At 32.8% G+C, this 15,163-nt stretch overlaps 1 non-coding gene across 1 annotated transcript; it reads left to right on the forward strand.

The window, feature by feature from the left end:
- On the forward strand, nt 1-74 carry Trnat-cgu (transfer RNA threonine (anticodon CGU)). The gene has a single exon. It is a non-coding gene; the product is annotated as a tRNA-Thr (tRNA).
- Nucleotides 75-15,163: the final 15,089 nt, after the last annotated feature.

Consider the following 15,163-nt stretch of genomic DNA (forward strand, 5'->3'; position numbering starts at 1 on the left):
GTCTCTGTGGCGCAAATGGTCAGCGCGTTCGGCTCGTAACCGAAAGGTTGGTGGTTCGAATCCACCTAGGGACGTTTTTCTTTATCTTATATATATATATATATATATATATATATATATATATAAAAATAAATTAGTCGAATTTTCAAATCAAATAAAAATAGAAATCTGTCTGGCATATCCCTATTTCATTTAGACTAGATTTCTTTTTTTTTTCCATTAATTTTTCCCACTATGTCATTGGCATAAATGTAATTTATTTCAATTTAAAAAAAAAATTTTTATAATATATTGGTGGGAGTAATCTTAAAATTGATATATTTAACATTCTGCATGAGCTTAGGTTTTCCTCATGAAATAAACATTTCACAATTTTTTCTTCACACTTTGACTATCTGACAATCAATTATATATCTCAAACATATCTTTAAATCATGTCTTACCCTAAAACTACATAATATAATTTTACTTCTAATTTCCAAATAACCAGTTGTTTTTATTAGATGCTACAAGGGGTAATTTTTGACAGAATTCCTTCTATATTAAAAAAGCAAAAACAAAGATGTGTATAATGTACGTACCCCTGATGAAACAAAAATATATTTTAAAAATATTATAAATCAATTAAGTAGTTTTATTTTTAAACTAGCTGTACCCACCCGGCCACACGTTGCTGTACCTAAGTCTAGTTGATGCAAGTATTAGATTGATTTGTATCTCAGAGACACACATGCACACACATACAAACACGCAAACATACATGGAAGCACAAACAAAAAACATTCGCAGGTGGGAAAAAAACACGCGCACACACCAAAATACACACACATGGAAGCACATACCAAAAAACATGCTTACACAAAAACACGCGCAAAACACACAAACTGACGCAAACACAAAAAACATACACGCACACAAAAATAAGCACAAACATACACAAACACGGATGCACACAGCACAAACAAACTCATGCATGCACACAAAAACAAACTCACACACACATGCACACACTTCACAAATAGTAAAGAATAGACAGTTTAAAGGCTTCAAAATCGCACATTAGGAGAATTTGAAGGACATAAAATGTCAATTTACGGTTATGAGTAAATGTTAGTCAAGCAATATAGTTAACTGTAAAGAAAAAAAGAAAGAAAATAACATTGTTGGATATCTGGTAAGAAGAATCCAAGTAGGGAAAAAAATAATGCTAACGGGATTGTATTTCTTAGAATTTTTTATATACTCTCTAGATTATAATATCTATGATTTGCAAACGGATGTCGGGTCTATCTTTTATTTGAGCGACTTTTATTTTATAAAATTCCTGCTATTCTGTCTTCTCGCGTGTTTGTTTGTGTTTTTTGTATAAAAGTGAAGCTAAATCAAAAGCAAAGTTGTGTTCTCAGCTGTCTAGAAAGCAATGAGCTTTGATCAATGTGGGCAAAACCCATCATATTAGATAATTGCTATTCATTTGGACATTCTCCTTTTTATGGGGAGCTGGTTTTCCCCAACATCTGGGAGAAACAAACAAATACGCAGAAAGCTTCAAGCTTAACTGGCTTACAGCCAAAGTTAAGCGAGTGATGTTTGACCTCCTATATCAACTCATTCACTTAACTTTTTAATTGTTTAATTTCAACTATTTTCACTTCCTCTGCCCTCTTAGCGTCGCGATAATGTATCACGTTTTCTTTCACTTTCTTTTCCGCTTTCGCCTCAGGGTTTCGGGTTCGAGCCTACCTGCTTACTAACATTTTTTTTTCCTACACACACACACACGGGCAACGTCGGGCACCCCCGCAAGTTAAATATAAAACAAGCTCTGATAAGTTGAACCCCCTGAGAGCAATCAAAGATTCAAAGTTAAACACAGCATTCTCTCCTTTTACTTTTATTTATCATTACTTCTGTTTATATTTAAAATATAAGATGTATTTCTCTCGCATTCCAAAAAGTGATTGTTCATGATGGTGTGATGGCAAGCAGCCAGCATTCATAATACTTGGATTCTTGGTTCAAATCATCTGACCAACGGTACGGTTATGTAATCCGTACTGACGAGTCTAGGAATACAAAACATGTATATGGATATTAAAAATATTTATATATATATATATATATATATATATATATATATATATATTGTGACATTCGCTGTTGGGTATGTATATAGTTAATACATACGAGTCTCGGGAAAGGACCGATCAACGAATGCGCTAAGCTATGGTTCTCCCTTTGCCGTCGAGGTCAACAACAATAGAGAATCGAATATATTTATTTTTGTTGGCTTGTCTCGACTAGAATCCAAAGCATGCTGAGGTTATGCGGAATTATAAATTCCGTTGTGTGATATTTTACATACGGCAAACAACAAAAAGAAAACCAAACAGCGGATTATATTTTAATTCCAAACCACGGGTGCGTCATGCGCGATTTTTTTATTATCCAATATAGAAAAATAGGGAGAGGGAGATTTCTCTTGTTTTTTTGTTTTTTTTTTATTATAAAATGAAAAGTCATATTGCACGTTACTATATGTGCCAGTTCAATATATTTATATGCTGAAATAATAAAACAAGTATTCATACATTAAGTTTGAATTGATTTTTTTTTGTTTTTATCACTTCAAAACATTCAATCTTTTTTTTTTTTTCATTAAAACATTCAATCCTTTTTTCTTGTATTTCTGTCCATAAAGCATCCGCATTTCATGGTACAGAAAAGAGGAAATATATATGCAAACATTTTAGACCTCTTCCGAGACTCATATTTGGTTTCTTCTTTCTCTTTTTTTTTTGTTAAAACACTATAACCCCGCTATGAAAAGTTCTTTCTTCGCACTTTTCGTATTGCCTTCCGCATTACAAGAAAAGATATCTGTATTTAGCCTAGATTCTTCCAAGCTCATATTCTTCTCCTTCTTTTTTTTTTTTTTTTTTTTTTTTTTTAAGTCTTGATGGGATTAATTCGGTAATCCTTTTTTTCTAACACCCCACGTGGCGAGTCGCGTCTACACCATTTTAAATCTTCGCGGCAACTAAAACTTTTTGCCGCCTCAATTATCTCCCTTCGCCCTTGCCCCTGCTGATATTTCTGCTATCTTCTTTCCTTCTCTCTCTCCCTCACTTCCCCTTTGCTTCTGCTGATATTCTTTTTCTGCGTTCTTTCTCTCTCTCTCTCTCGTTATCTTGTCAATGTGCTGTTTTGATGGGTTTGTTTACCTTTTTCGTACGGGCCCGTCACAATATATATATATATATATACTAGATATTTTAGTCTATTAAAACTGGCAATACTTATAGCCTGTGAACTTAGAATGGGTAATTTATTCCAAATTGATGACTGAATATGGTAAAGTTTGTGTTCAATTTCACATTAAATACTAATCCCTAATGGTGTATCAAACAGATATCACAGTACATAGTTCGCTGCACCTTATCATAACAAAGATCCATACAATAATTCAGCCAGATTGGCTCATTAGTTTCCTAAAAAAACGAATATAATATAGATGTTTAAATAAAGTTCAACAGAATCTCGAAAAACAAATAAAATAAAATCCTGTTTTATTTGGATTGTTCTGACGTTAAGATCATAATGCTTCAGCTGATGTAATCACTGACCTTCTTCAGTTGTGCCTCATTAAACTTTGAAATCTTCAGGGAATTTTGAATAGGGAGTACCTTTCTCTCATTTCGTCAGCCATAACATGATAGAAGTATACTAATTTGTAATGGTATTCTTTGTTATACTGAAAATTGAACCTTCAACTTTCAGAAAACGGTAACTTAGACCTGATTATTACTAAGCACTTATATTTGAAATTTTTTTTTCCATGGACAATTCTAGTATTTTAGGAGCTTTACACCCATTCTTGTTTTAAGTTTGTAGTTATACTATTGAAACTGTCCTTAACTATCACAAAATCAAGACTGTCCGTAATCTAATTCTAAATATATCGACCTTTATCGTCCTTACTCCCAATCACTTCTACACCTTGATTAATAATCCTGCCCTTTGTGTGCCTTCGTAAACAACTTCCTCCCTATTGTCTTTCTATTAACTCCATTTCTTATACTTTTGTGGTAGTTTTTCCTCTTCGTTTTTGTTTCACTTTTTAGCACTTTTGGGTGGGATGATGTCCATAGTATCACATTGGGGCAAAAATAAAAACTGTTCCAGTAAAAAAATTTGATTGAAAGAAAGCGAATATACTATAATTTAAATGTAACTTAGATAACATGAATGTCTACTATCACCCCCCCCCCTCCCCAGGTTTATTTTTCTGGATTGAAGCTGTGAAGGAATTTTCTTCCTTTGACTGAGGACAGAACATATATTATGCTTTCATCTGAGGGTGAAGATCACAAATGTCAGTTATTGTAACAAAGAATGGGTTTATATTTTAGCTTGTTGATTTTTAGTTTTGAATCTTCCTAAATAAAAATAAAGTTATACATTATTTATATTTACTTGTCTCACCTTCATCATACTTACTTGCCTAACTATCATCGTTTAACCGAATATGGATCAGATAGATTTTGATCTGAGCCAGAAGATCCGTAATGTCTATTATCAAAAAAAAAAGAAGCATAATTTTTTTTTAAATAAGTAAAAGTTGTGGTTCTTATTCAGAATTACCTCAATATTAAAAATTAAAGAAAAATCTGTATGATGTATGTACCCATGACTGAACAAAAATATCATGTAAATGGATTAAGTAGTTTTATTCAAATTTTATGAGTTTGAGAGGAATAGCTGTCCTGTGTCGCCATATCAAAAATAATCTCAAAAACCAAGGGAAATAATTTAATGATAATTCAAACTTGCAAGATTTTTATTGTTGTCTATGAATTCTCATAAATAACCTAAAAATTATTTTCTTTATAAAAATAAAACTATTTGATCGATTTATGTGATTTTTGGAATATATGTTCGTTTCGCCATGCTTACGAACGCCATACATATTTTTCTTTCTCATTTTTTTTTAATATGGAGGAATTCTGGACAAGAACCAAAATTGCCCCAAGATACAATAGTTAGATATAAAGTCAGTTTTTAATCATAAATTGCTTAAAAATTAAAACAATTTACGTAATTTAAATTTCCTTTTTGCAAGATGTATAATCGATTTTGAAAGTGTAAACATTTTCTTACAAACACCTATTTAAAAGATAAAAAGTGATATTAGCAAAACAAAAATGAAAATAAAAAACAACTGGGTAGATACAACTAGTTCAACATATAAAGTTATCTTTTTTTTTCTTTTTTTTTTTTACATGGGGGTCACCACTTATCAAGGCCTGAAGGCCACTCAGGGATAAGGGTTATTGCATGTACAGTAATCAATAAGATAGTATTGTAGTAATCATTAGTATTGGAGATTTGATAGTGTCTTACTTAAGGGGGCAGTTTGTCAGGAGTTTGTTTATGTTGGACTTGAAGACGTCCAAGTTGTAGTCAGGTGGGAAACAGGCAAGCAGCAGAGAGTTCCACTGGCGTATAGTTCTAAGAAAGAAGCTTTGCTCATGGAATCTACGTTTGGATTTAGGCACAGATAAAGAGTGGGGAAAATTATTGACAGTAGTTTCAGCCAGACGGGTGTTTCTCGTGAAAGATTGGCGAGGGGAGGACGAGGGATTGCAGCTCAGACGAGCACCTGCCATGGAAATAGCGATAAAACAAAGACAGGCTCACAACGTCTCTTCTATGGGAGAGAGGTTGCAGGGAAGAGAAAAGGGCATCCCCCACTAAACCACGAAGTCTATTTTGTACTCTGTCAAGGCAGGATAGGCTGTTTTTAGCAGCTCCTGTCCAGATGTGGCAGCAGTACTCCATACTTGGATGTACTTGGCTTTTATACAGATAGAGAATTGCATCAGTAGTGAGATATCTTCTGGAGCGGTAGAAGGATCCCACCATTTTCCCAGCGTCCTTAGCAACAGATTTGATGTACGTGTTCCATTTCAGATCAGGAGTAAAGGTCAAACCCAGAAGCTTGTCAAAACATGGAACCTCTCCAAGACGAGACCCGTCCATTTCAATTGATGCCAGATGGGGATCAGAGCGTTGATGATGTAAAGATAGAAGCTTGGTTTTGGATGCATTAAAAGTGACCAGCCACCTCTTCCTCCACTGTACCACGTGCTCAAGATCAGAGGAGAGAGAATTGGAGAATTAGTCATTTACGGCCTGTGATGTGTTGCCATAGATGGTCATGTCATCAGCATAGATGTCAATGAATGATTTAAGTATGTGTTTTGGGTGATCATTGATGTAGATCAGGAAGAGAGTTGGGCCCAGTATGGACCCCTGGGGGACTCCAGCATTAATACTGTGGCCTCTGATTTCTTGCCAAATTTTAAAAGTTTGACTTAAATAGTATTTAAGCTAACAAATCAAACTTTCATTTTTACTAGCCAATATTCATTTGTTATCATATTATGTTATTGGCTTGATAACATACTTTGCTGCAGTTTAAAGATTGGTTGGACTGAAATAAGATTTAAGCTGTGACATCAAACTTTGATTCTTGTCCAGAATTACCCCATATTTAAAAAAATATAAAAATAAAGAAAAATCTGTATCATGTATAATATGATATTTTCATTTTGTCACAGTACCTTTGATGAAATGAAAATATCATATTCCAAATATTTTGTAAATAAACCAAGTAGTTTTAATTTTAATTTAGACAATTAAATTTTTGAGTAAGAGAGGAGCGGCTGTGTCAACTGCTATTTTGAAAATGACACAAAAAAAACGAAACATAACGCAACAAAATCTATACAAATTCCTATTAATTGCACAAAATGTTTTTCTTTATAAAAATAAAACTACTTGATTAATTTGCCTGATTTTTTAAATATGATATTTTTGTTTTGTCATAGGTAGTATATTATACAAATGTTTCTTTATTTTTGTTTTTTGATACAGGGCTAATTCTGAACAAGAACTCAAACTTTGAATTTGACTAGCCAATTTTATGTTTTATTGCTGTACCATTTAATTGGAACTTTTGAAAAATGTTTGATTTCTCAGAAATTTCAGAAAATCAAGCCAACTAATTTGAAAATACTTGGAATAACTTTTTAACTCATACCGGAGGATAAAATGTGTTGAAAGCTAAATAAAGATATGCATTTTTTGTTGTGGAAACTCATAAATATTAAACAAAATAAAGAGGTAATTAAAATGTCTATTCAAAGATATGATCCACATGATATTGTTGTAAAAACATTCACATTATATACAGAGCACACCAAACCCATAATTTAATTTATTCCAGTGACAGAATAAAAAGTTTAGTTCAAAATTTCATGAAACTTATTAGTTTTGATAAACATTATTTGGAAAAGTTTTAGAGGGCATCAGTTATTTACAAAACTATGCTCATACTTTCTCTGCATGTTGAAAAAAATGAACCTAAACAATAAGAATATTAATGTTTTTCATCATTGTATGGAAAAGGATGAAGCAAAAGATAGCCATTGGCAAGTGCAGTCAGAATCATTTTTCCAAGAACCACAAGCTTGTGGAACTCTCTCATTGCTGACTGTTTTCCTCCTCCCAATAACCTTAGCCTTTTCAAGACTAAGGTCACTAGGCATCATCTGTTTTTTTTCGATAATCATCTTTTATTCTTGTTAGCTCCTTGCATCAAGTGGCTTCACACTTTGTCTGGAGTGTTTTTCATAAAGAAATCTAGTTTCCCATGGTCAATTAAATTGTTATACTTTTCATAATAAAAACGGATTTCATATTCACTAGGCTGATTATCATTTCTTGTAATATATCCAGCTATGTATGTTAGAGCCAGGAAAATACAATAAATAAAATTACAAACATTATCTAACCTACCCATAACCTGAGCAATTAAAATTAATTTTTTATTTTTTCTAATTTATAAAAAGTAGCCTTCATAGATTTGTATTGGCTAAAAACAGATAGCTGGTTCATAAAAAAATTAAGGAACACTCCAATATTTTTCGGTGATTTACGACAACTGCCGAGCGAACCTGAGCCAACTTTGTGGAATTCACGGTTCAGTAAATGCAGGACCACCAAAAATTTAAGTGAATTATCAAAAATAATAAAGTAACAAATAAGAAAAACGATAGAAGATATTAATTTCTTTTCTTATTCTTCTTTAAAATGGATGACAATATCATTCTCTATGCCCCCCCCCTCCGTTGTGCCATCATCAAAATTATTGATGGTTAGCAGCAGCAGCAATTGTAGTATTGGTCTTGCTCACCTCCTTTATTGATTTTTATATCATTTCTTGTCAAATTCATTAAGTTTCTCTTTTGGAAAAACAAGTAAGCATGCAAATCACAGACAAGTGATGGTTCACTTGCTGAAGTATGGGAGGCCTCAATACAGGAATAAGTTTAAACAAAAACGGATCCATTCTTAATATGTGTTCATTCAATCTACATCTTTATGATTGGTTGGTTTTACAACAGGTCAACAATCATTGAGTCATTTTAAATAAAAACTACATATTATGTTTCTGAATTTTTTATATATAAATTGATAATTTGTGTTATTTGTATTATTCCAGCTACTGTTCTCATCTTGAGTGTTATTTGTATAACATTTTGGACGATGTGATCTTTGACCATCATCAGGTGTATATTATTGAGCTTGGTAATCTTGCTGTCAAACTCTAAAATTTTAAATGATACTTTTTATTTAATCCACAAGGGTAGAATGCTCTCACTCCATCAGTCTTAGCTGAGTAGAAGTCTTATGCGATTTGCATTTGTATTCTTAGTATCGCTTACATTGAGGATTGAACTCTTAACCTCCCAGAAAAGTCTCATTTATAACTGAATTGCGGACCTGTGACATAACAGATAAAATACCAAATTAAAAACCGACTTTAGAAATTTACAAAATAATAAACTTTTAATAAAAAAGTTATAAACTTTTTATCTCCCTACTACGGCAGATTAGACATAAAGTAGGTTTTAATATAGGAAAATCCAGCTGTCCTTGATCTTTAAAAAAATGTTTATATTATTACAATAATTTTGACATAAATTGAATCATAAAGAATGACGTGATTTGAAAACAAACAAAAAAAAGAAATAGAATCTTCGGCTTTTACAAAGACATGATCTCTGTAATGATTTCTTTGTTTATTAAAACGTTTTGTAAAATAGTAAAAAAAAAAAAAAAATAAATGCACCGTATAAGATTTTATTTTATTATGCATCTCAACCTCATGAGAAGACAAGTATATATGAATGCAATCTCTGCAATGTTTCATTGGTTCATTAAAGAATTTTTGTAAATAAAATAAAACACACAACAAATAAATATTTATTATCCCTTAACTTTTTTTTATTTGAAATAAATCTTTACCTATTAAAAATCGACCTTATGATAAAAACGAAACAAATGAGGTTTATTATCTACTAGCAAAAATATCCGCGCTTTGCACAGGTATCTTTGCTTTACCCTTGAGTGCTCACAAGGTGGGTACCCTTGCAGTAAGTGCATGTTGTAAGAGCCGCACCAAATATGACCATAACCTTTGACCTTTAGCTTGGAAAATGGTGTGCACCATCCCCAGATAGGGGACCATCATCATGCCAGGTTTGGTCATGATTGATCTGGTGGTGTGGGCTGTAGGAGTGTCTATATACATAGACTATGACCTTGAAAATGGGGTGCACTATCCCTTGGAGGACCATCATTATCAAGCCAGGCTTGGTCATGATCGGTCCAGTGGTGTGGGGTGTATGAGAGTTGTACACACAGACACACACGAGCGCTACTACTTTATATATAGAGATTTGTTTATAGATGTCAAGTGTATTTTCAAAGGTCAAAGAAATCAGAATTCGCTCATTTCATATTTGCTTATTTCTGAGGTCCTTGAAAACTAACGGATCTGGAAGCAGAAATCATAGGAAAAAATATTTTGGGGTTAATCAGTAAAGCCTTTATTTTTGTAGTTTGAGAACTTTATTTTCTGTAACCTCAGCCTTTAAGCAGTGCCAGTGTGGGGTAAAAGGCATGCACTTCTTGCCCTGTCTTCCTGTTTGTCATCCTCTTTGCTCTCCTTCTGTTTGAGATGGTGGTGGAGCTGGGCAATCCTTTGACTCATCATCATCACTATTTGTCACCATCTTTGCCCCAAAGCAGTCGGTCAGAGGGTGAGGAAGGAGGGTTCTTTGCCCACTTTAGTAGTTACATAGGATTCACCTTTAGAGAAAGAATACGTTTCAATGAATTTTGTATTTCTCATTCTAATACTAGTGGCCTCCGGGCTTTGATAAGTGGTGACTCCTTTGTAAAAAAAAAAAAAAAATTAATTATAGGAGAAACAGACCCAACCAACGGTGGAATTATATATTTCAAGAAGACTACCTGGAGAAGCAGTTGTATTTTGGGGGGATTTTTTTTTCTGTAAAAGATACAGAAATTAAATTTGCCAATTAGGAACCTTCCCGTTTATTTCTTACATTTTGTTACTATCATTTGGACGACAAATTTAATTCTAAAATTATCTCTAAATTAAAGGCCCTTTTTACATATGTTTCTCTTTTTATTTTCGTAATTATTACTTTAAGGTTAATTTTTGAACCATTGCTTCGGGAAGCAAAAGCAATTGCATTTTTTATTCCTTGAATAAAATTTGGACTAAATTAATATACTTTTCAGGTCTAGTTTTCATTTGCTCTTTTTTATTTGCTCTCCTGTTTTATTGCTACTGTCACGGGTGGCCACATCAATATTATGTATTTTTCCCCCTATTTATTAGGAGTAGAATAAATGTTAATATTTGTTTGAACTGAGCAAAGGTCCACCAAGTGATTCTTTTTTAATCCTGCTACCAAAGTCGATCTGAAGGGACAAAAGCGTGCAACCATATCTATTTCCTATTTATTTGCCTCCCCACGAGGACAGAGTTAGTCACAAGATCGGTTTTGATATGGGGAAATCCAGCTCCCAAGAGAAGGGCACTCTGGATGTGAACAAAAGTGGAAATTACCTCAATCATGAAGAATTTCTTCTTCACTGACCGAGGACAGAAAAAGTGAAGTGTAGCATCAGAACAGATACTACACTGTGATCTTGTTTCGAAAGCCAAGTATTCAAATATCGGAAGTATTTCATCAATTATGAAAAAGGAAAAAAGGATTTCATCAAATTTATTTTGGGATTGAAATGCGAAGCAGAGAAAAAAAACAGGAGGCAAAACTCCCTCATTTCTAACGGCAAATACCACGACAGATATGTTGTGAAAAGGATATGATAAAAGAACAAAGAAAAAAACTGAGTTTGTTTAAAATTTTTTGTCTCTCTATAAAAGACACCCTCTCAGACTGAATACATTATGAACAAGATATAAAATAAACCAAAAAAAAACTGAGTTGATGTTGGGTCTATTCTCATTTCTCTATCTCAGACTGAAAATCAATTCATTGTGTTATCGCACAATTTCCAGTTACACTATTATTTGCTTCTTTCATTTCAGGATTTTTGTTCAGTTCGTAATAGATAGAAATACCCCAAACCTCGTAATTTGAATGATTTTTTCTCCCATCTGTTAATAAACTTATTTTATATTGTTTGAATCGTGTTGTCTTTATTATTTCTTGCACTCATTGTGTTCGGCTATTTTGATTTTTGCGTCCTGTTTGTCTCAAAAATCGATCCACGTTTCTTGTTTTGACCTTTATATAGAAAAGGAAATTTGGACCTTAACATGAATCATACCTCTAGCGGAAAACTTGTCCGTATGAAATAAATATTTTATGGAAGAAAACCGTCTTAAAAGAATCCCTCCTCTCCCTTTTTTCTTTTGTTTTCATATCCCTTCCTTTTTTTTTTTTTTACCCTTGTCATACATGCGCCCTCCGTATCCCCAAACTGGAGAGACATACGTGACATTACCTTGCGTTTTTCTCTTCCATTTATTGTTTCTCATGTAATAATATAAACATTTTTTTAATGAACAATTCAAATTTTTTTTAGTAGGACTGAAACAGAGTTAAATACAACGAAATAATTGTTATAAAAACATTCAAATAAGTTCTCTGTTGCCTGTGAGTTAGAGGAGAGCAAGCAGATGTCTCTTCTTTGTTGTGTTAAATCTCTAACTTTGTATGGGAACACTGAGCATGTAGTCTAACAGAAAAGTATCCCTACACAAAACAATTTCATTGGTCGAAGTACAATCACTAGGTATAAGTGTTTACATTAGAAGGAAATAGTTTGTCATGAAATATAATTGCTACACATGTATGCATATATGTACCTATTTACTATGCCTCCCCACGGGACAGAGTTAGACACCAGGGTCGTTTTTTAACGTGGAGAAAAGGTACAAAAATAAAAATTGTCTCAGTCGTGAAGGATTTCTCCTCCACCGAAAGAGAACAAAAAATAGAATAGCATCTGAAGAACAGATACTACACTTTGATCTATGCATATATATGTAGCCAAAATGTTTTGTATAAATAAAACCTATATTTGGTGAGAGTGATAGGGGGTAGAAGAAAGCATCTTTCTAAGTCATACATAAATGTATCTCTAATGATCTATTCCAGTGGTTCCCAACCCTTTTACGTGGTGGCACACACTTGAGTTCGTTAAATTTTCATCGCAAACCTGTCAGAAAGTAAATATTTAAATGAATATTTAACAACGCCTTTTTTTTCAAACAAAGCACAGTGCCACAAAGTCGTAAGGGGCTATTATCTGAGATCAGATCTACAGAGATACTATGTAGGGAGTTGGACAGCGAGATGTTTGTTATCATTACATTTGAACTTCTGCATGTCAGTACAGTCAGGGAAACAGAGGCCTAGGAGGGAATTCCAAAGTCTAGCAGTTCGAGGGAAGAAGCTATTTGAGTAGAAAGCTTTTCGGCATTTCGGGATCTCTACAGTGTAGGGGTGTGATTTTGCTGCTTGTTGAGTTTGTCCGGGTAATGTTTATTATTATTGAAAATTCAAAATATCCAACAATTGAATGGACAATTTATTATATATTTTATTCTTCTCTTTTTGATATTTAAGCAATAATATCACATAATTGTGAGTTGGTATTTATTAATACAAAAAATAACTCCGGTTATAAAGATATGAAGTGTGAGTTGGTGTTTATTAATACAAAAAATAACTCCGGTTGTAAAGATATGAAAGCTGTTTTCTACGTATAACATCTTCACAGCACACCAATGTGACATGGCACAGTGGTTGGGGATCACTGATCTATTCAGTAGTTTCTTAGTTGTGTTATGTGATTGTGTTAAGTGTGAAATTAAAAATCTATAACCAATCATGATTACAGAGAGAGACGGCAGGAAAGAAAGGCAATGCGTTTGTTAGGAGTGAATTTGACACCTCGGAAAATCGAAGGTGACTAAATACTGATATTACAAGAAACGCAATTGTTGATTTCATTTGACAGAATTTTGTGAGCTAAAAACTAAAAATAGTAATTTAAGCTGCTGAGAGCTTTTCTGTCTGCCGTGAATTGGAAGTTCTTGTGAATCGATCGAGTCAGTATTTGACATGGTGTCTTTGAGGATGTTTAATAAAAACATTTAAAACTATGATAGGAACAACTTAATGTAAGTACAAATCTTTTCATAATTTTTGATTCACTTATCTTGGGTTTATCTATAAACTAGTTGATAGTCCCGGTGTTACCCGGGTGTAAAACACGTTTGACGATTTTGTTTAAATTTATCCATTTCACACATCTATTACACTACAGAAGCTATAGAACAAATGAAAGTAATTTAATACTCATATGTCATTAATACTCATTAAATATTCATAAATCTTAATAATCATTAAATCTATATTATATTTCTTTTTGTCTATCTGTCTGTTTCTCTGTTTGTCCATTAGATCTTTTTTCAGAAAGTACTGGACTGATCTGGCTGAAATTTTGTATTGGCATTTGTTAGAATAATGTGCAGCAAACTAAGTATTATGGTAACCATTTGTTAGGGATTAATAGGGATTAGCATTTAAGTTTCACTTTTTATTTCAGAAACTACTGGGCTGATCTTCTCAAAATTTTGTATGGACCTTAGAATAAGGTGCAGCAAACTAAGTATTATGATATCTGTTCGATGCACAGTTAACGTTTAATAGACATTAGTATTTGATGTAAAAATGAGCATAAATTTAACCATATTCAAATTTGGCATGAAGCACTTGTTCTTAGTGAATGGGCTGTAACTTTTGTCCGTTTTTAATGGGATAAAAAATTTAGTGTTCTTATAATACTCACAAAATATTCCTAATACTCATTTTTTTTTTTTTTTTTACATGGTGGTCACCATTTATCAAGACCCGGAAGCCACTCAGGGATAAGGGTTATTGCGCATACAGTAATCAATGGGATAGTATCATAGTAATCGTTAGTATTGGAGATTTGATAAAATGTATCATTACTTAAGGGGGCAGTTCATCAGGAATTTGTTTATGTTGGACTTGAAGACATCCAGGTTGTAGTCAGGTGGGAAACAGGCAAACGGAAGAGAGTTCCACAGGCGTGCACTTCTAAGAAAGAAGCTTTGTTCATGGAATCTACATTTGGATTAGGCACAGATAAAGAGTGGGGAAAATTATTGACAATGGTTTCAGCCGGACGGGTGTTTATTGTGAAAGATTGAATCATTAAATGTTCTTAATAGTCATTAAATATTGGTAGTAGCTGTTAAATACTTATTGAATGTTATCAAGACTCATTAAATGCTCTTAATAAAGATTAAATACTTGTTAAACCTTATCTATATTAGAAGAACATAATTTACTTGAAGCATTGTGAGTAATGTGTAAGAATTTGAATTTTTTCTAATTTGGTAAAAAATCCCGTTAGATACAAGTCATAGTCAACAGATCAAATGACTATATCGAAAAATTCAATAATTTTCAATGAAATATTTACCAACATGATATCTCGAATCAAGGTGATATGAATGGTGATATATTTGTTTTTTCTTTTCTTTTTTTTTTTAGCTACATTTTCTTTTTAAAGAGAAATTTCCACTCAATCTGGAGTGTGTTTTCACCTGAAAGTCGAGAAAAATTATAGGATTCCTTTTTCTAAAAGTTTTGTAAAAATTAGTCATGTATCATTTGTAAACATTAGTTGATATTTCTTATTTGTTTATTATTAA

This window comes from Euprymna scolopes, chromosome 2 (assembly GCF_053919585.1).
Source record: "Euprymna scolopes isolate OS-2025 chromosome 2, ASM5391958v1, whole genome shotgun sequence".
Classification (NCBI taxonomy): domain Eukaryota; kingdom Metazoa; phylum Mollusca; class Cephalopoda; order Sepiida; family Sepiolidae; genus Euprymna; species Euprymna scolopes.